This window comes from Felis catus, chromosome C2, assembly GCF_018350175.1.
Source record: "Felis catus isolate Fca126 chromosome C2, F.catus_Fca126_mat1.0, whole genome shotgun sequence".
NCBI classification, from domain to species: domain Eukaryota; kingdom Metazoa; phylum Chordata; class Mammalia; order Carnivora; family Felidae; genus Felis; species Felis catus.
The window spans coordinates 56,694,896-56,715,331 of NC_058376.1; the positions used below are offsets into that span (position 1 = coordinate 56,694,896).

General features: G+C 35.1%; 1 long non-coding RNA gene across 1 annotated transcript in view; it reads left to right on the forward strand.

Moving 5' to 3' along the window:
- LOC123379948 overlaps window positions 1-20,436 on the forward strand; it is a 341,728-nt gene that overhangs the window by 314,021 nt on the left and 7,271 nt on the right. The window lies entirely within an intron of this gene.

Consider the following 20,436-nt stretch of genomic DNA (forward strand, 5'->3'; position numbering starts at 1 on the left):
AAACGGAGACAGAAACAGGATTTCACCCTTGCTATGGAAAGAGGGTCCAGGGGAGCATTTACAAAGCAAACGTGAGGGCTGTGGTTGAAGAACAGTCCCTTTCTTGGCTCCCACTCACAGCAGTTTCTTCTTACTCTTCTCAAAGTAAAGTTTTAGCTGAGTCATAGTGAGCTATTTCTCTGCTCAGGTTTATACAGTACATATTTGTATTGGAGGTAGAGGGATATGCCTGATTCACTGTGCTCTGAAACATTCTGATTAGTAAGTAAGGTGCGCAGCCGTTTTGTTGTGTTGTCTTATTTTCTCTTTCTGCTTTTCCTTAATTGGAAAGATCACGTGTGCCTACACTAAGAATGTACGCATATACACATGTATAGATGCCAATTTAGTTTAATTAAACACATAGAAACTGACATAAACTGTTGTAAATGATCATGATTGTGCACACTGTTTTGTGTCCATCAGAGGCTGGCTTAAACCGATTTAGAATTTTCTGTGGACTTTAATGCCATTCCATTGCTGATGCATTGCCATCCATCTCCTCCCTTTGTAACGATTGCCCTACGGCTCCCTGAAAAACTAACACTCTAGCCCTCCTTCCCTTTGACATCTTTCTGTAACAGTTGCTGGCTCTTTCTACTCTTGGTCCCTGAATGTAGACATCCTATTACAAAGTTTTAGCATATTTTCTTCTAAAAAACCTCACCTTCTAAATCTCTCATGACTTGCCCAGTTATTTGAGTCTTAAGTTATACCCATATTCCTAATTGTTATACCTATATCCCTGACTGCTTGCAGGGCATTTCACATTCTTCAAATATAAAACCAAGCTCATCTTATAGCAATGCCCTCCTCATTTCTGGTCTCTATTTCTCTCCTGTAACACACACTCAGAAAAATGTCTGGGTTTTTTCTTTTCTTTATTCCTTTCCTTTCCTTTCCTTTCCTTTCCTTTCCTTTCCTTTCCTTTCCTTTTAAACAGCACTAGTCAGTAACTAAAAACCTTGGAAGTTTTATGTTAGAGTGATTCTATCTGTCATATCCAATTTTTGAATCTTAGTTCAAATACCTTCCCAGGATTAAAAGTTTACTACCTGATTTTTTTTAACGTTTATTTATTTTTGAGACAGAGAGAGACAGAGCATGAATGGGGGAGGGTCAGAGAGAGGGAGACACAGAATCTGAAACAGGCTCCTGGCTCTGAGTTGTCAGCACAGAGCCCGACGCGGGGCTCGAACTCACGGACCGCGAGATCATGACCTGAGCCGAAGTCGGCCGCCCAACTGACTGAGCCACCCAGGCGCCCCCTACTACCTGAATTTTTAAGGCTAAATTACCATATTTTACCTCTTCTTAGACATTCTGTTCATTCTAATCTATTTAGCAATTAGCCCACAGAACTCATTCAGTTTTTTAAGCATATATTGTTTAATATTGTCATACTTTTTACATACCTGTTCTCTAAAACAGGAGAACCCTAAATTCTTGCATGGCATTGTTAATGATCTAATGCACCAAGATGCCTCAAATCTGGTGGCATCCTGGTTCCAGAACAGGGCATTTACTACTGCTTCTCACAGGTAGAAGATATAAACCACCTTTCTTTACTTTTTGAGTTGGACTGGTCTTAAAGAGTAATTAATTAAATAATAAATCTCATTGATGTTATGTGATCTGGTGACTAAATTTAGTGTGGTAGCTACTTTAGATATTTTATGTATTTTATATTCTAGTAAATTTTAAGTATTTGCTCATATTTTATATATCTTACATGTTAATCAATAAGAATTGAATATTATACCTAGTTTATCATATTTATCTCACATGGTTTGTCTTTTTGACATGTCTAACAGAGAAATAGTCCTGTAACTTGAGATAAAAGTGTCAAAGCAATGTTTTGCCAGTTTGTCTGTTCGAGAGTTCGAATTTTGCTCAATTCTTAATGAGGACTTAACATAACTTGCTTCTTTTTTTATCGCTAGCATTTTTCTCAATGCCTGACATACAATAGGAACTCAATCAAAATTTGTTGAATAGATGAGCAAATGAATGAAGAAACTCAAATTCAATTCAGATATTCAGAGAAAGCCTAACTGATAATCTTCAACAAATTACTTTAACAGTCTGGTAATTTTCCCACTTGTGGTTGAGTTTCTGGAGTTTATTTCAGTCAGAAAGAGAGAAATTATATTCACTTGAGAGTAAATGAACCTTTCTCATCTATGTTAGTAGGAACTTTCACTGTCATTTGGTTCCCCAAAATGTCCAAGGGTAATGTCCCTAATATTTTAAGGATTGTGTTGTCTCATAACACTAGTCATTAAGATCAACTAGATAGCCTCTAAGTGGTAGATATCACACTAGCTTTTAAAGCTACAAGCAGTCATCTTTGTAGAGGAATTTTCTTCTAACCTGCAATGGTTTTCCTCACTGTTATTAATTCCAGTGCTGAGAATGACATCCGGCTGAGTTCTGAGCCACTGGTTGTACTGTCTGCAATATACTTTCTTAATTGTCCAACTGAATAACAAAATTACAAAGTACATCTGATCAAGGTAGCAATTATTTCAAGTGGTACTTGTATCTGTAGATTTCATTTTGTATGTATCCCCAGTAACTGAAATATGTCAATTCAAATTTCACATATTCATGTCTGCATTAGTCACACTCATCTTTTTGCTCCAATTTATTAAACACCTATCTTAAAATATAAAACACAAGTAAGAAGAAATGAGGTACCATTTTACATATAACCATAGAATTAATTTCATTTCATTTCTTTTTTTTTTTTTTTTCTGGGACAGTAGCTTACTCTAAATTTTGTTTCCTTTCAAGTATTTTTCCCCTTGTCCTCCACATGGAGCTGACTTGTGTCATTTTTATTCTCATCTAATATATACTTGTAATTATTGTCTCTCTCTGTAAGTGGTTGGGTTTTTTTTCAGTTTAGGATAATTTTTTTTTGAGGTGGGTGCTTTTCCCCAGTAATCATAACTAAAGATCTCTAATTTAAGATCTCTAATACTGTATTATTCTATTTCATCCATTCTTAAGGGACCAAATTCTTTATCTTTGTTGTCAATAAAAGTACCATTTTGTCAAGGGCCTACTGTTTGCCCTTTGATTTGTATGTACTATTTAATTTAATCTGAGGTATTATTATCTAATCTAATAGATGAGTAAAAGCAAGGCTCGGTAAAACTATATAATTTGTCTTGGGTAAGGCAGCCAGATTCTCCCCAGGACTGATTCCAAAATCTCCTTCCTTTATACTATCCCAGAATCTCATAATGCTTACAGATATATGTAGTTGTTCTTAAATGTTTGACAAGACTTTTTGCCAAGTTTAATAAGTTTGACTTATTATTGCTATGTATTAATTCCTGTGAAAGATAAATATTTTAAATATATATTCACTTTATTTAGTAGTTTCAATCTTTTTATGTGTTTGAAATATGGTGGCCATTACCTCTGAATAATTAGTGATGCAGAATGTCTGAGAAATGAACAGAATTAACTATCAAAATGTCATCAATAAATCCAGATCTTAGGAAGTGGCATATATATATATAAAGAATCAGCAGTCTAGTTCTTACCAGACGTGTCTCACAGACAAGGGAAACAAAAGCAAAATTGAACTATTGGGAACCAATCAAAATAAAATCTTCTGCACAGTGAAGGAAGCAATCAACAAAATGAAAAGGTAACCAATGGAATGGGAGAAGATACTTGCAAGTGACATAGCAGATAAAGGGTTAGTATCCAAAATCTACAAAGAACTTATCAAACTCAATACTCAAAACACAATAATCCACTGAAGAAATTGGCAAAAAACATGAGCAGACACTTTTCCAAAGAAGACAGTCAGATGGCTAACAGACAAATGAAAAGATGCTCAACATTACTTATCATCAGGGAAATACAAATCAAAACCACAATGAGATGCAGCCTCACACCTATCAGAATGGCTAAAATTAACAACTCATTTAACAACTCAGGAAACATCATGTAGGTGAGGATGCAGAGAAAGGGAAACACTTTTAAACTGCTGGTGGGAATGCAAACTGGTACAGCCACTCTGGAAAGCAGTATGGAAGTTCCTCAAAAAATTAAAAATAAAACTACCTTATGACACAGCAATTGCACTACTAGGTATTTATCCAAGGGATACAGGAATGCTGTTTCAAAGGGGCACATGCACCCCAATGTTTATAGCAGCACTATCAACAATAGCCAAAGTATGGAAAGAGCCCAGATGTCCATTGACTGATGAATGGATAAAGGAAATGTGATATATCTGTATGTATATGTATATGTATATGTATATGTATATAATCTATATCTAATCTATAATGGAATATTACTCAGTGATCAAAAAGAATGAAATCTTGCATTTGCAATAATGTGGATGGAACTAGAGTGTATTATGCTAAACAAACTAAGTCAGTCTGAGAAAGATTAATAATACCATATGATTTCCCTCATATGTGGACATTAAGAATCAAAACAAGTGAACATAGGGGAAGTGAAGGAACAATAAGATGAAAAGAGAGTGGGAGACAAACCATAAGAGACTCTTAAATGCAGAGGACAAACTAAGGGTTTCTGACAGGGATGGGCTAAATGGGTGATGGGCATTAGGGAGGGCACTTGTGGGGATGAGCACTGGGTGTTATATGTAAGTGATGAATCACTAAATTCTACTTCTGAAATCATTATTACACTGTATGTCAACTAACTTGTATTTAAATAAAATTTAAAAAAAGAAAAAGAATTAAAAATTTAAAAAGGCCAAAAATGTTATTTGGAGCATGAATTAGTCATTGGATAGAAGCCTTGTTATTAGGTCCTCATAAAGGGTAGCAACTGAAAGGATCTTTGCAAATATAATCTTGGAGAATTATAGATACTATATAGACTTATCACACCAAAAAAGATCCTCAAAGCTCATACATGCCATCTTGCCTTCTGAAAGAACACACCTTACCTCAAATGTAAACTGGGAATTTTATTTGTCTTCTAAAAACATGACTGGGAGGGGAAACTTCTGGCAGATGAATAAACAAATTCTTGATAGTATGTTTTGGTTAGGAACATCCAAGTACCATTTAGTAATCTTGACCAAACAAAACAAAACAAAACAAAACAAAACAAATGAAGTCAAATATAATTGTCATAGTACAAGTGAAGATTCTCATTATTTATAGTATGTTTTGGCCCATCAGGATTCTTGAAGATTCTGTTGCTGGTGAGAAAGTATCTGAACTGATTCTGTGCTGTTACTCAGTGAGTAAATATAAAGCAATTTATTTTTAGTCCAAGTGAGATTGACTTGTACGATGTGGTCATGAATCTTTCTCAGACAGTAAAATAAGAACCCTACTAACTTTCACACTTTTGTCTGGAAGCTCAGTTGAGCTCTATAGATCCCTTTTCAGACTTAGTAAGCTGATGAAACCTTATGCTTCTGTGAATGAAAATGACAAGACTGATGTGTTTGAAAGAAAGTTGTCAGAGCATAAAGATGTGTGTGTGTGTGTGTGTGTGTGTGTGTGTGTGTGTGTGTGTGTGTACAGGTATATATGTGTGTATGTGTGCATGTAATGTGTCCTCTTCTTTAAAAAATGTCAGGAGATATTAGTCATTTTTCAGTATATGCAAGAACAAAAAAAATCCTGGCTGAAAGGAATAGTTTTCTTTTTTTTCCAGAAAGTTAAAGCAAGTGTCTGAAAATTGAACCTGTAATAGAATTGCTTTCTCCAACAGAATTATAGCATAATTACTGAGGGGACTTAAGATATTTTACACTGTTCTATTAGAACTTTCTCATATTTCTTATCCTTTAGAAGATTTTGCTAGAATGAATTTAGAACAGAGGTCACAGTCCACACATCTGCCAAATAAGTACAAAAGTAACAATACTAAATAGAAAATGTTTGCAACTACATTCCACACAATAATGCAGTGCCACCCTTAATCCTGACTTTAGTTATGGTAACTCATCACCTAACCCATCCAAGTTTCAATTAAATAAAGAATTCAGTAATGTATACCATAAAACTACCTACTCCCATGAGAAAGTGTTTATTTTTAGAATCTTTTGGATCTTTATATTCCCTAATCTTTTTAGTAGAAGCAAACTGAATAAACATACCTATCCCGTCTAAGAATTTGTAGTTGAATAGAAGCATGCTTAGAAATAAAATGCACTTGATTATATATCTCAAGTAAAATGTACTTCGAAGAGCCCTTTGCCATCTACCAAAGGAAATGCCATTATAAGGAATGAATTATATTTAAGTGAAAGTTTTCAGGAAAAATTTAAAATACTAAAGATGAAAAATTAAATAAACCTGTATTTCAACACTCAGTTTCTTCTCTGAAAAATCAATCTGTTTGCTGTCCCATATGTCTAATTGGACTGATTTGGTTTAGACTATTTATGGTGGTAATTTTAAACTTAAATGTGGGTAAAAGTCTGTATCAATATCTGTTATGCCAGAAAATTTATGACTGAAACTTGTGGAGATTATATAACTTTGGGCTGTCATTTTCTGTTTTTGGAAATTCTAGATCTCCTTTGATTTGTAGTTACTACAACTGTGTGACATAAATCCCAATTGCCAAACAGGTTAATAGTAAAACTTATTCTCAAATTCTAAAAGGTTTCAGTTCATTAACTATTTAATAATAGAGACATCTCTCATCTATGTTCCCACATCTAGTGTTCAACTTATATTGTTTTGCCAATTTGTATGTAGTAAGGAGTAGGTTGAGATTACTTTCCAGTTATATGTAAAGTAAGAAAAACATTCTACCATTCTAACACAACTTTTGTACTATTAAAACTACATGTAACTATTGCTCATGTCTTCACATTTGTCCATATAACTGTTTATTTCCTTATGATACTATTTTTATGAAATATCATAAATAAATTGTATATTCAGTTTATAAGGGATAGTAAATAACATCTGAAGTGTCACTACTTACCTTCAATATCACTGCAACCATTGGTGATGCCCCACCTTTCATTCTAGAAATAGTTACAGTGCTGATATTTCTGATTATCTTCCCTTGTATTTTATAATTTTACTTACATTGATGTATTATGTATTTACAAATTTAGAAAGGTGTATTTCTTTATACAGTGATCTTCTTGATCTCTAGTTATGCTTTCTTTGGTAAAGTTTATCTTTAAGGTTTTTATATAGCTATACCAGCTTAAGTTTGCTCTAGGAATTTTCCTTTGTATATTTACTTTTTTCCCCCCATCTCTCTGTTCTTGTTTTAAGTATACCTCCGGTGTATGGCCTGTGATTGAATTTTGTTCTAATAAGATCTTTGTGATATTATTTTAATTTGGAAATTTTATTGTATTTACTTTGACTACCAATATATTTGGATTTGTTCTACTATCCTACTTTGTTCTATTTCTTTTTTCTCTTCCTTTCTTCCTCCCTTCCTTTTTCTTTCTTCTTTCTTTCTTTCTTTCTTTCTTTCTTTCTTTCTTTCTTTCTTTCTTTCTTTTTCTTTCTTTCTTTCTTTCTTTCTTTCTTTCTTTCTTTCTTTCTTTCTTTCTTTCTTTCTTTCTTTCTTTCTTTCTCTCTCTCTCTCTCTCTCTTCTTTCTTTCTTTCTTTCTTTCTTTCTTTCTTTCTTTCTTTCTTTCTTTCTTTCTTTCTTTCCCAGGTTTTCCAATATTCATCCCCCCCCCTACTGTCTTGCCTTCTTTTGGATTGATTTTGAATTGTATTTCACTTTCCCTTTTGTTCCTCTAATGCTTTGGAGGTTGTGTAGTTGATTTCTATTCTTTTAGTGGTTACTTTTGAAATTTCAACAGGTTTACTTAACTTAGCATTAGAAATGGTTAATCTACATTTATAAAATAAGTTTCCCTAATTAAGATTTTGGAATCAGGGGATAGAGTGATTTCATAGCTTTAAAAATATACTGCTAAATTGTCATTCAAAAAGTTGTATGCATGTATTTTGCCACTGGCAATCCATAAATATGCATTTTCACATTTGTGGCAAATGTTGAATATTGTGATTATTTATGTATTTATTTTTATGCTAATTCACTTGTGTGATGTTACTCTTCATTGTTGATATTTTTTATACATTGCCAAATATCTTGATCAGTGAGTTCATTTTTCCAATTTAGCATTTAATTACCAAATTTTATGTGCTCACTATAAAATGAATCATTTATTTGAGGCTGGTATTTGTTAGTGTCTATGCAATAGTCTTGAGTTTGTTGGTTAATTTATCTTGAAAGTTTTCTACATCATCATGATGATACTTTTATCATGGCATCTACTATTTAAGCATGCATTTGTTTATGTATCTTTCTCTCCTCCCAGACTGGGGCAATATTATATTCAAGTATCTGCTTATATTACCTAACAGGATGTTCATGAGGGTAATCCTAAATGTCAGATAGTGGTCTTTTTTTTTTTTCTGAGCTGCCAACACTGTTTTTGAGTGCTATAAATCATTCCAGATTATTATTATATTTCAAATAATGGCTCCAAAGAGGACAAAAGTGAATGTGTTTAGTCAATTTGCCCTATTTAACTAGAAGTTGACTTCAATTTAAATGTTTTATTCTATTACATGTTACTTTATTGAATGAATTTGAAGTGAAGATGGAGGAACATGGCTCATATTCCTCCTATTCCCTGATTTTTCCTACAATATGATAGTTTCTTCATAAATGTTCATTTCCATTAAATGATATCATTTATAAAAGGAGTTCATGCCAAATAGCAGCTACTATTCTAAATATTAGGAATTAAATTTTAATTAAGATATTGTTTTATGTCTCTTTTGTAGTTGATTCTGGAAATGCCTATTTCCATTTAGTTATTTCCTTGATTTATTAGGATATGACTATATAATATTACTGGGGTGGGTCCACTTTTGATATTTACTTATTTATTTATATTTGTAAATAACTATTTCTTCTTTATATCTTTTTTATCTTATTTTAGTTTAGTTTTATTGAGGATTCATTGACATATAAAATTGTAAAATATGTAAAGTATACATCATGGTGATTTTTTATATGTATACATTGTGAAAAAATTTCCCCCAAGTAGTTAGTGAACACATCCATTGCATCACATATTTATCTTTTTGGGTGAGAATATTTAAGTTCTGTCTTAACAAATTTAATTTATAAGATACAGTGTCATCAACTGTACTCACCATGTTTTACATTAGATTCACAGACCTCATTCATCTTATAGCTGAAAGTTTTACTATTTTGCCAACTTCTCCCTATTTTCCCCAAAACTCCACCTTCTGAAAACAACCACTTTTATGCTCTCTGTTTCTATGAATGTGGCTTTTCTTTTTTAAGATTCCACATATAAGTAATACCATATAGTATTTGTCTTGTATTTGTCTTTCTCTGTTTGTCTTATTTCAATTGGTATAAGGTCCATTCATGTTGTTGCAAATGGCAGTATTGCCTTCTTTCTCACAGTTGAATAATAGTTAGTAGTGTGTGTGTGTGTGTGTGTGTGTGTGTGTGTGTGTGTGTGTGTTTGTATGTATCACATCATCTTTATCCGTTCATCTTTGACAGAAACCTAGGTTGTTTCCATATCTCACTCAACTATTGTGAATGATGCTGTAAAGAACACAGGAGTACAGATATGTCTTTGAGAGTCTGTTTTCATTTCCTTTGGATATATAGCCAGAAATGGGAATGCTGAATCATATGGTAGTTTTAGTTTTATTTTTTTGAGGAGGCTGCATACTGTTTTTCATAGTGGCTGCACCAATTTACATATCCATCAAAGTGCTCAAGGGCTCCCTTTTCCCCACATTCTTGCCAGCATTTGTTATCTCATCTTCTTGATGATAGCCATTCTAACAGGTGTGTGGTGATATCTCACTGTGCTTTTAACTTAATAGTTGTATTTAGTAATATAGTAAGCATCTATGAAATCACCACTCCAAACAAAAACTACGATATTGGCAATAATCGACTTCTAAACACCTGGTTTTGCCCTCCTATCAACCAATTCCTTTACCTCCTCTCACTCAAGGTAACCATCATCCTGAATCCTCTATTCTTTATTCTTTGTTTAAATGTTAGTTTTATTTCATCACTGTGTATTAATAAATGTGTGTGTGTGTGTGTGTGTGTGTGTGTGTGTGTGTGTGTATTTGGATGTTAAGTTAAAAGGGCTCAGAGGAAGAATAAGGAACAAGATTGTCAAATCAAACTCAAACAAATCTAAAACTTATCAAGTACCAAACTTTACTAATAACTTCAACACTACAAGCAATCAAGTGGAATAGGAACAACAAGAAAAAAATCCAGTATATATAGCAGGACTCCCCAGTTCTTGTTTTCTGTTTTGGACACCCACTTTTTAGCTGAGAATAACATATGAGGAGGAGTCTAATGAAGTTCAAGGCTCACCTCAGAGTCTATGTGATTTTCCTCAGAAAAACATGACTCATAAATCTATAGATTTATAGATTTATAGGTGTGTTTACATTAGACAATACCAAATCATGGGTATTCTATTCAAAGTATTACAAAGGTAAAGGTTCTTTTCCTAAAATACACTATTAGTTTATATGCCTGGGAATCCAGTATTATTTACAAGGAAATTATACTGGATCACCTGCCTTATTTCCCCAGGAGCATCCCTCCTCTCCCCATTGGTAATTGGGGAAAAATATCTCATATCTGCATTACCTCTTCACTGCATGTGATGAGAAAACAGCTATTTTGCATTGCTGCCTAGATGCTTTACGGTATGACAACTCTGCTCAGACTAAGTCTGGATATTTGGAAAAGGACCTGAGCTTGAGATTCCTAGCACAAGTTGATGCTTGACTTTTCCCCTGGCACCTTTTAAAATAACCACTAAAATTTGAACCCGTGAAAAGTTAGTGACATCTGCCCCAACCACCTTATAAGTAAGAGGGGCTTGCTACCTTGCTATCTTCTACCCTGTCATTACCTGGGCTAGAGGACTGTCCCTTCCCTAGCCCATTGAGCCCTAATCTCCCCACCCCATTTTTGAGATTTGTAAGTAATAAATCTTTACTTACAAAGATTTATTGGCTTTATTTCATTTGTATGAATGTACTGAAACTGTGCCTTCAATCAGATCAACCTTGCAGTTTTTCCTTCCTCAAAATGGCAGTTTACTTGCTGAGAGAGCTACGTACTGATTCTGTGCGAGTGCTTCCTCATTCAGTAGCTAAGAATCTGCATATTCTTAATCTAATACACAAGGTATGAGGCTACTGACACACTTCTCAGATGCTTTCTATGGTATATCCAGCTAAGCTGGACCAAAGAAGACATTTCCAGAGATGACAAGAGAACGAGGGACCCATGCACTCTGTAGCTTCTAGGTGTATAAGTTGATCCAAATGATACTTTCATGATGTATTATTCTTAGTGGTCAGTGTGTTGGTGTGCTATTGCACAACTTGATTACATTCATGCTGTCCATTTACAATGGAATAGTTACCTTTTAGGGCACCTGGGGGGCTCATTTGGTTGAGCGACCAACTTGGACTCAGGTCATGATCTCATGGTTTGTGAGTTCGAGCCCCACATCGGGCTCTGTGCTGACAGCTCAGAGCCTGGAGCCTCCTTCTTATTCTGTGTCTCCCTCTCTGTCTGCCCCTCCCCCACTCATGCTCTGTCTCTCTCTGTCTCAGAAATAATCATTAAAAAATTTTAAAAAAACAATGGAATAGTTACTTTTGTAGGAATTTAATTTTATTGGTTTACTGACTGCCTGGTGAAAATGAATACATAAATAATACAACTTTGAATATTACAAAAGGTAATAGTGTTTGATGTTCCAATGTAAATACAGAAGATGAATTTTTATGTGCTGGGATAAATAAATCTATAAGCATAAAGTAAAAGGAAAGTGAACATAGGAAAACCTTATGAATAACTGAAAACTGAAATTTATTAGCCTTCTAATCTTTTTGCTTTTACTCTTCAGTGTATTTATTGTCTAATATAAAATGCTATAAATTAGTGGTATGTATGTCTTTTTCAAATGTAGCAGAGTAACCTCTTTGGCAAAACAATCAAGCTTTCCAAAAGCGAAGGAAATTAATTATTGGATAGGAAAGGCAGAGAAAAGATTAAAAATATAAATGCATGATTCCAAGGTATGCTCCTGAAGGCAAAAATATTGTTATAAGTTGCATAACTACTGAGAATCTTAAAATATGGAATACATGTCAATATTATGATAAAAATCAATCTTTTTTATAGATGATAATGCTAGAAATCACATATCAGTATATGATATAAAATATAAAAAGATGATTGCTATCATATATTTTACTTAAATTTGAATAGAACTGTTGACATGCTGAAAATGAATCAGCTCATTGCATCTGTTTATAGGAGTGATAATTGCTTGACTACTTTTTTCTTGTTTATCACTGAAAATCTATAATACAAGAAAAAGGTTTTCTCTTAATTGATCAGTTTAGTGAACCCTTGGGTAGTGAACCGTTGGGTGGACTAGAACAGCTACAATGGCATCAAACTCATAGAACTCCAGCTATAAATTCAGCAAGAGTGGAGACTGATAGGCACATCTTTGAAAGATTAGAACTAAATGATAATTCACATGCCTTTATTTATGGAGAAAGCTCACAGTTATCAAGAGATCTCAATTCAGAGTTGAAGGAAATAGTGGAGAATGTAAATACTTTTCCATCACAGCTATTTTGTTTATTTTTTAATGTTTACCTGTTTATTTTGAGAGAGAGAGAGAGAGAGAGAGAGAGAGAGAGAGAGAGAGAGAGAGAACGCACATGTATGCACGAGACAGGGAGGGACAGTAAGAGAAGGAGACAGAGAATCTCAAGCAGGCTCTGTGCTGGCAGCAGAGCTGGATGTGGGGCCTGATCCCATGAACTGAGATCATGACCTGAGCTGAAATCAAGAGTCGGTGCCCAGGCAACCCCATCACATCTATTTTAGTGTATGCATTTTTAAGTATGTTCTATGAACTCTGTATAAGCAGGTGACCAAGACTTTGTGACTTGAAACCACTGATTATATGGCAATAGGAATTGATTACAATGTGAGAATGTGATCAAAAATATCCCTAGAACTACTGGGAAGAAAAACGTCTCCGCCCCCCTCCTTTCTGAGGGTATTTTGAGAGGAAAAAAATCACAGACATTACCAGACCAAGAGTTGAGTTTGCATGAGAATGGAGCCAAAACAGAAATAGGTGTGAGATATGGAGAAGACTTGATCACTGCTTGAAGATATTGTTTGAACCAATGGATTTATTTATAGTTGAATCCACATTTACCAAAAATTTTTAGTTTTTATTCATTAGCCATTTGAATGTTGTATTTTGCTACTTGAAAAGGAAGGAAACTTTTTTCTTCTTATTTATTTATTTTTAATTTATTTTTTAAAATTTACATCCAAGTTAGTTAGCATACAGTGCAACAATGATTTCAGGGGTAGATTCCTTAATGCCCTTCACCCATTTAGCCCATCCCCCCTCCCACAACCCCTTCAGTAACCCTCTGTTCTCCATACTTAAGAGTCTCTTATGTTTTGTCCCCCTCTCTGTTTTTATTTTATGTTTCCATTCCCTTATGTTCATCTGTTCTGTGTCTTAAAGTCCTCTTATGAGTGAAATCATATGATATTTGTCTTTCTCTGACTGACTAATTTCACTTAGCATAATACCCTCCAGTTCCATTCACGTGGTTGCAAAAAGTAAGATTTCATTCTTTTTGATTGTCAAGTAATACTCCATTGTATATATATACCACATCTTCTTTATCCATTCATTCATTGATGGACATTTGGGCTCTTTCCATACTTTGGCTATTGTTGATAGTGTTGCTATAAACATGGGGGTGCATGTGTCCCTTCGAAACAGCACACCTGTATCCCATGGATAAATGCCTAGAAGTGCAATTGCTGGGTGTAGGGTAGGTCTATTTTTAGTTTTTTGAGGAACCTCCATACTGTTTTCCAGGGTGGCTGCACCCGTTTGTATTCCCACCAGCAGTGCAAAAGAGATTCTGTTTCTCTGCATTCAGGCCAACATCTGTTGTTGCCTGAGTTGTTAATGTTAGCCATTCTGACAGGTGTGAGGTGGTATCTTATTGTGGTTTTGATTTGTCTTTCCCTGATGATGAATGATGTTGAGCATTTTTTCACGTGTCTGTTAGCCATCTGGATGTCTTCTTTGGAAAAAAATGTTAATGTCTTCTGCCCATTTCTTCACTGGATTATTTGTTTTTTTGGATGTTGACTTTGATAAGTTCTTTATACATTTTGGATACTAACCCTTTATCTGATATGTCATTTACAAATATGTTCTCTCATTCGTCGGCTGTCCTTTAGTTTTGCTGATTGTTTCCTTTGCTGTGCAGATGCTTTTTATTTTGATAAGTTCCCAATAGTTCATTTCTGTTTTTGTTTCTCTAGCCTCTGGAGACATGTGGGGTAAGAAGTTGCTGCGGCCAAGGTCGAAGAGGTTTTTGTCTGATTTCTCCTCGAGGATTTTAATGGCTTCCTGTCTTACATTTAGGTCTTTCATCCATTTTGAGTTTATTTTTGTGTATGGTGTAAGAAAGTGGTCCAGGTGCATTTTTCTGCATATCTCTGTCCAGTTTTCCTAGCACCATTTGCTGAAGAGACTGTCTTTATTCCATTGGATATTCTTTCCTGCTTTGTCAAAGATTAGTTGGCCATACGTTTGCGGGTCCATTTCTGGGTTTTCTATTCTGTTACAATTATTTGAGTGTCTGTTTTTGTCCCAGTACCATAGTGTCTTGATGATTACAGCTTTGTAGTACATCTTGAAGTCTAGGACTGTGATGCCTCCTACTTTGGTTTTCTTTTTCAAGATTGCTTTGGCTATTTGGGGTCTTTTCTGGTTCCATACAAATTTTAGGATTGTATGTTCTAGCTCTGTGAAGAATCCTGGTGTTATTTTGATAGGTATTTCATTGAATTTGTAGACAGCTTAGGATAGGTATTGCACTGATAATGTAGATAGCTTTTTAACAATACTTGTTCTTCCTATTCAGGAGCAAGGAATATTTTTCCATTTTTTTGTGTCTTCTTCAATTTCTTTCATCAATAGTGTTCAGTGTGTAGATTTTTCACCTCTTTGGTTAGATTTATTTCTATATATTTTATGGTTTTCAGTTCAGTTGCAAGTGGGATTGATTCCTGGATTTCTCTTTCTGTTGCTTCATTGTTGGTGTATAGGAATGCAACAGATTTCTGTGCATTGATTTTTATATCCTGCTACTTTGCAGAATTCATGTATCAGTTCTTGCAGTTTTTTGGTGGAATCTTTTGGGTTTTCTATATAGAGTGTCATATCATCTGTGAAGAGTAAATGTTTGACCTCCTCCTGGCCAATTTGGATGCCTTTTATTTCTTTGTGTTGTCTGATTGTTGAGGCTAAGACTTCCAATAATATGTTGAATAACAGTGGTGAGAGTGGACTTCCCTGTCTTGTTCCTGACCTTAGGGGTAAAGCTCTCAGTTTTTCCCCATTGAGGATGATATTCACTTTGGGTCTTTCATATATAGCTTTTATGATCTCCAGGTATGATACCTCTATCCCTACTTTCTTGAGTTTTTTTTTTTTATCAAGAAAGGATGCTATGTTTTGTCAAATGCTTTCTCTGCATCTATTGAGAGGATCATGTGGTTCTTGTCATTTCTTTTATTGATGTGATGAATCACATTGATTGTTTTCTGGATATTGAATCAGCCCTGTGTCCCAGGTGTAAATCCCACTTGGTCGAGGTGAATAATTATTTTTTAATGTATTGTTGGATCCAGTTGGATAATATATTGTTGAGGATTTTTGCATCCATGTTCATCAGGGAAATTAGTCTATAGTTCTCCTTTGTAGTGGAGTCTCTGTCTGGTTTGGGAATCAAGCTAATGCTGGCTTCATAGATAGATTTTGGAAGTTTTCCTTCCATTTCTATTTTTTTGGAGCAGCTTCAAGAGAATAGGTGTTAACTCTTCCTTAAATGTTTGGTCGAATTCTGCTAGAAAGCCATCTGTCCCTGGACTCTTGTTTTTTGGCAGATTTTTGATTAGTAATTCGATTCCTTTACTGGATGTGGGTCTGTTCAAATTATATATTTCTTTCTGTTTCAGTTTTGGTAGTTTATATGTTTCTAGGAATTTGTCCATTTCTTCCAGGATGCCCATTTTATTAGCGTATATTGGTCATAATGTTCTCTTATTATTGTTTTTATTTCTGCTGCGTTGGTTGTGATCTCTCCTCTTTCATACTTGATTTTATTTTTTTGGTTCCTTTCCTTTGCCTTTTTGATCAAACTGGCTAGGGGCTTATCAATATTGTTAATTCTTTCAAAGAACCAGCTTCTGGCTTCATTGATCTGTTCTACTGGGTTTTTTGTTTTGGTTTATTTTGTTTTGGTTTTGGTTTTGATAGCATTGATTTCTGCTGTATTCTTTATTATTTCCTATCTTCTGCTGGTTTTGGGTTTACTTGCTGTCTTTTTCCAGCTCTTTAAGGTGTAAAGTTAGGTTGTGCATCTGAGACCTTTCTGCCTTGAAGACCTGGATTGCTATATACTTCCTTCTTGGTTAGCCCATTCATTCTTTAGTAGGATGTTCTCTAGTGTCCAAGTGTTTGTTACCTTTCCAAATTTTTTCTTGTGGTTGATTTTGAGTTTCATAGCATTGTGGTCTGAAAACATGCACAGTATGATCTCGATTTTTTGTACTTGTTGAGGGCTGATTTGTGTCCCAGTATGTGATCTGTTGTGGAGGTTGTTCCATGTGCATTGGAGGAGAATGTATATTCTGCTGCTTTAGGATGAAATGTTCTGAATATATCTGTGAAGTCCATGTGGTCCAGGGTGTCATTCAAAGCCATTGTTCCTTGTGGATTATCTGTTTAGATGATCTGTCCATTGTTGTAAGTGGGGTGTTGAAGTCCGTTACTGTGATGGTATTATTATCATCAATGACTTTCTTTATGTTTGTGATTAATTGATTTATATATTTGTGTGCTATCACATTTGGAGCAAAAATGTTTACAATTCCTAGGTCTTCTTGGTGGATAGACCTGTTAATTATGATATAATGCCCATCTTCATCTCTTTTTACAGTCTTTATTTTAAAGTCTAGATTGTCTAAGTTTGGCTACTCTGGCTTTCTTTTGTTGACCATTAGCATGATAGATGGTTCTCCATCCCCTTACTTTCCATCTGAAGGTGTCTTTAGGTCTAAAGTGGGTCTTTTATAAACAACATATAGACACATCTTGTTTTCTTATCCATTCTGTTACCCTGCTTCTTTTGATTGGAGCATTTAGTCCATTGACGTTTAGAGTCAGTACTGAAAGATAGAATTTATTGCCATTATGTTGTCTGTAGAGTTGAAATTTCTGGTGGTGTTCTCTGGTCCTTTCTAGTCTATTGCTTTTGGTCTTTTTTTTTTCTTTTCATCTTTTATCCTCTCAGAGAGTCCCCATTAAAATTCGTTACAGGACTGGTTTAGTGGTCACAAACTCCTTTAATTTTTTTGGTCTGGAAGCTTTCAATCTCTCCTTTTATTTTGAATGACAGTTTTGTTGGATAAAGAATTCTTGGCTGCATATTTTTCTGATTCAGCACATTGAATATATCCTGCCACTCCTTTCTGGCCTGCCAAGTTTCTGTGGATAGTTGTGCTACAAACCTGATCTGTCTTCCCTTATAGGTTAAGGACTTTTTTCCCTTGCTGCTTTCATGATTCTCTCCTGGCCTGAGTATTTTGTGAGTTTGACTATGATATGCCTTGTTAATGGTCGGTTTTTGTTGAATCCAGTGGGAGTGCTCTGTGCTTCCTGGATTTTGAGGTCTTTGTCTTTCCCAGGTTAGGAAAGTTTTCCACTATGATTTGCTCACATAAGTCTTCTACCCCTTTGTCTCTCTCCTCATCTTCTGGGACCCCTATGATTCTGATGTTGTTCTGTTTTAAAGAGTCACTGATTTGTCAAAATCTTAAATAGTGCTCTCTTGCCTCAGTCTCCTTCTTTTTTTTCTGCTTCATTATTCTCCATATGTTTGTCCTCTGTATCACTGATTCTCTGTCCTGCCTCATCCATCCTTATTGCCGCAGCATTCATTCCAGATTGCAGCTCAGTGATAGCATTTTTTATTTCATCCTGACAGCTTTTACTTCTTTTGTCTCCACAGAAAGGGATTCTAATCTAGTTTTGACCCCAACTAGTATTCTTATTATCATAATTCTAAATTCTGGTTCAGACATTTGCTTGTATCTGTGTTGATTAATCCCTGGCTTTTGTTTCTTCCTGCTCTTTGTTTTGTGGTGAATCCCTTCATTTTTTCATTTTGTAGGAAGAAAAGGAATTAATAAGGTAAAAAAATTAAAATTAAAATATTAAAAACAACAGACACACACACACAAATCAAATAAATGATGCCTGTTTCTAGGTGTGTTTTGATCTGAGTGTTAAAAAGAGTTTGATAAGTTAGAGAAAAAAATAAAAAAAGAAGACGTTTGAAAATTTGAAAAAATGAATACAATGAAAAAGAATAAACTTAAATGATGGTAGTAAAATGGAATTTGAAAAATTTACAAGACATAAAAATTTAGTAGAAAAAATTAAAGAAAAATATTTTTAATAAAAATTGAAAATAAAAATATTTTTTTCCTTTCTGCTTTGAAGAAAAAGAAAAGAAATGAAAAGGAAAAAAGAAAAAGAAAATTGAGTAGATGGACCAGCAATCAGACTGAAATACAATTGAAATTACATCCTTTTCCCCTAGAAATCAAACTCTGAAGCACTTTATAGTCCATAAACTAAGCAGGTGGAGAGACTTGTGGTGTTCCTGAAAATAGAGGTTGGCCTATTTGGGCGGGGCTTATTGTAATGGCCCCTTTCTCCACTAGATGGTGCTGCTTTGCTTACTGGGGTGGATTGTTGTGGTGCTTGTAGGTATGTATGTGCATGCCCAAGAGGGGTGAAAATGGCATCATCCAGCTACCCAGGCTCTAGTATTGGAGCTCTCTTCTCCCTGATCAGCAATTACCCATCCGTCCTTTGTCTCCAGCTTCTGTCCACTCTTCCCTTTTACGCTGGCTGTGACCAAGCTGTCATGTGCCAAGTGTCACCTCCCTCCTGAGTTTTATCTTCGATGCAGCTGTTTCCTGTCCTCTCACTTCTGAGGAACTATGGCTTTTACCTGTTTTGACACTCTGCAGGAGGGTCTCACCAAGCAATAGCCAGATGCCGGCCTGCCCCCAGGAACATTTGTGATACCGTGCTCCTGCCGATGCCCAGAGACTGCAGCTGGGTGCCAGCCTGCCCTGGAAAAATTTCACGCAATCATGTAGCAGCAGCGTTTCAGGGATTATGGAAAATCACAACACACATCTGTCACCAGGCTTCACCCTTAACTACCTTGTTGCAGCACCAGCAAATGTGTTTTTTTTTTTCTAGGATCCACTGGGGCCTTTGCCTATGGGGTGGCTGCACAGCCTCTACCAAATGGCCTCCCAGCAGGGGAACCACCTCTCCCCATGTGTCCCAAGGACCCTCTGTACTTCACTCTGCTCCTGGGGATTTTTCCTTCCCACCAAAGCACCACCAGGTATTGAGCTGTGGAGTTTCAGACTCTGTGCTCCCCCTGTTTATAGAGTCTCCTTTCTCCTTTTTCAGTCCTTGTGGCTGTTTTCACTTTCCACTTTCTCTCCAGCTGCTTTCACGGTGGTTCAGGTTTTGTAGATTGTTATGTTAATCTTCAAGTCAGGTTTTTAGGTGTGCGATATGGTTTAGTGTTGATCTGGCTGTATTTCATAGGCTTCAGATGCAAAGAAAACTTCCATGCTGTTCCGCCATCTTGGCTCCTCCCCCTCAGAAAGGAAGGACTCTTAAGCACAAACTAGAATGTGGCAATTAAAAGCTTATATTCTTGGGTAATGCTAAATAGGCTTAAATCCTGGCCTCACACTTACTAATTGTGTGGCCTACTAGTTTTTTAAAGTATTTATGCTTCAGTTTCATTATTTATAAAAAATGAGGACAATAATAGTACTTACCTCGAAGAGTTCTTGTGATGGCAAAAGGAGATAGTGTATGTAAATTATAATAACTGTAAATTTAAAAATATGTAAAAGAACAGTATCTGGCATATACTTAGGAATTAATGTTAATTTTAATTATTTTATCTTTATTACCATTTATATGAATTGTCAGCCATTAAAAATTTCATCAATATCTGCATAAGAACCCACAAACACAAAAATACTTCTTAGACCTGAATAAAACAAAAGAATAGAATGGGAATTCATTTACTAAAATCCCAAATTTAAACTGTAAATAAACATTTCAGGGGTGTGTAGGAGAGGACAAACAGAGCTGGCAAGGTAGATGGTAAGTG